We start from the raw sequence: 2,500 nt of genomic DNA, 5'->3' as shown, positions 1-2,500 counted from the left end.
AAGATGGTGTGTGGAACATGGAGGATGGAATGAAATAGAAGGAATGGTAGTGAGTGGTAGGATGATGAAGCAAACAGGGTTGTAGAAGAGAAGAAACGAGCATTCACAGATTGGTTACAAAATAGGACAACAGAATCATATGGGAAACACACACACAAAAAACAGAGAGAAATATTTTTAAGCATGATATAAAGGAGGCAAAGAGGAGAGCAGATGTGAAATGGGGTAAAAGTATGCCAGAAAAAATATATTTGCAATGGGAACGGCTAAGAAAATGACAGTGATAAATGAGAAAAACGGAGGATAAATAATGAAATATAAGGTGAAAGGAATTTTTAAAATTATGAAAGTAGGCAAGACACCTGGGTTAGATGTGGGTCATGCGGAGCGTCTAAAAAAGGAAGGTAAAGTGATGGCTGGTGATGTTGTTTAATGTTTGTCTAAAAGAGGGTAGAGAGCCAGAGAACTGCAGGAGTACCTGTATATTTCTACTCTACAAAGAAAAGGAGGACAAGTGTGAGTGTAGTAGTTTCAGATGGATCAGTGTGTTGAGTGTAGTTGTTAAGCCTTATGGGGGAACTTTTGATTGAGAGGATTAGGGGAGGAGCAGAGGGAGTAGTTGGTGAGAAACAGCATGACCTTAGGACAGATATATATATATATGTATATATATATATATATAAATATATTATATATATAGATATATATTATATATAGATACTTATTTATATATATGTATATATATATATATACTGTATATATATATATATATATATACATATATATATATATATATATATATATATATATATATATATATATATATTCTTATTTGTGAATCATTCCTCTAGATGTCGTGCAACTGAGCACTCTGATTAATACGTTCCTCTTTCCAGGACCAACTTGGCCATAGCCAATGAAAGGTTAACATAGCCTTCTCAGTATTCATAACCTCTCCCAGTGTGATATAGTCAGCTTCTACCAGTTTTCTCATTCTCTTCTCGAAGCCCGATCCGATATATCGTGCCTCTTCCCATTTTGAAAAAATGTCCAGAAATGAGTATGTGTCCGTTCACTCGTGCGTCTGTGTGCGTGCGTACATGTGTGTGCGTGTGTGTGTCAGTGTATGTGTGTGTCTGTGTGTTTGTGTGTGTACGCGCCTACGTGTACACACACACACACACACACACACACACACACACACACACACACACACACACACACACACACACACACACACACACACACACACACACACACACAAACAAACACACACAAACACACACACACACACACACACACACACACACACACACACACACACAAACACACACACACACACACACACACACACACACACACACACACACACACACACACACACACACACACACACACACACACACACACACACACACACACACACACACACACACACACACACACACACAGTTCTCAACGGTACAGTTATGTTGGTAAATGACGTGGTTTTCTTGTAAAGACGATGTCGATTTGGGAGGGCGGTTTCTCAGTAAAAGTTGTGAAGTCTTTCGGGTCTTGTAGTATATGGTCAGTGATATTTTGTCTTCTTGGTCAGTGGGCTTGACGTGTTTTGTAATAACAAAACACGTCAAGCTATATAGATGACACACAAAAACAAGAAAACATCAATATATATTACAGAAATTACATGTCATCAGAATATAAGACAGATGAAAAAGTCATTAAGGATATAATTACAAAACACGTCAAGCCCACTGACCCAGAAGACAAAATATCACTGACCATATACTACAAGACCCGAAAGACGTCACAACTTTTACTGAGAAACCGCCCTCCCAAATCGACACCGTCTTTACAAGAAAACCACGTCATTTACCAACATAACTGTACCGTTGAGAACTGTGGGTCTCAAACATACATTGGAATGACGAGGACTAAACTTACAACACGTTTGACCTGCCACCTACAACATGGATCCATAAAGAATCACTATAACACCAAGGATGCGTTATGTCACCCTGGCTGCTCAACTTATACATGGATGGGGTAGTGCGAGAGGTAAATGCAAGGGTAGTGGGTCAGGGATTGGAGATGGTTAAAGAATATGGAGAAAAGTGGTAGGTGAGCCAGCTGTTGTTTATGGACGACACTACGCTTGTGGCAGGATCGGAGGAGGGATTGAGGAAGTTGGTGACAGAGTTTGGAAGAGTATGTGATAGAAGAAAGCTAAAGATAAATGTGGGTAAAAGAAAGGTGATGAGATGTACAAGGGGTGAAAGTGGCAGTAGACTGGAAGTGAGCATTAAGGGAGAGCGACTGGAGGAAGTGGATAGTTTTAGATACTTGGGTGCAAATGTGGCAGGAAAAGGTGGAGTGAAGGTAGAGGTAGAATGTAGATCGAGAGAAGCGAGTAAATGCCTTGGTGGATTAAAGAGTGTAATGAGGAATAGACATTTGGGAATGGATGCTAAGAGGAGACTGTATGAAGGAGTGATTG

Source organism: Oratosquilla oratoria, chromosome 3, assembly GCF_046742065.1.
Source record: "Oratosquilla oratoria isolate Oo_2021 chromosome 3, ASM4674206v1, whole genome shotgun sequence".
Taxonomy (NCBI): Eukaryota; Metazoa; Arthropoda; class Malacostraca; order Stomatopoda; family Squillidae; genus Oratosquilla; species Oratosquilla oratoria.
Note: the sequence above shows the minus strand (reverse complement) of the source record.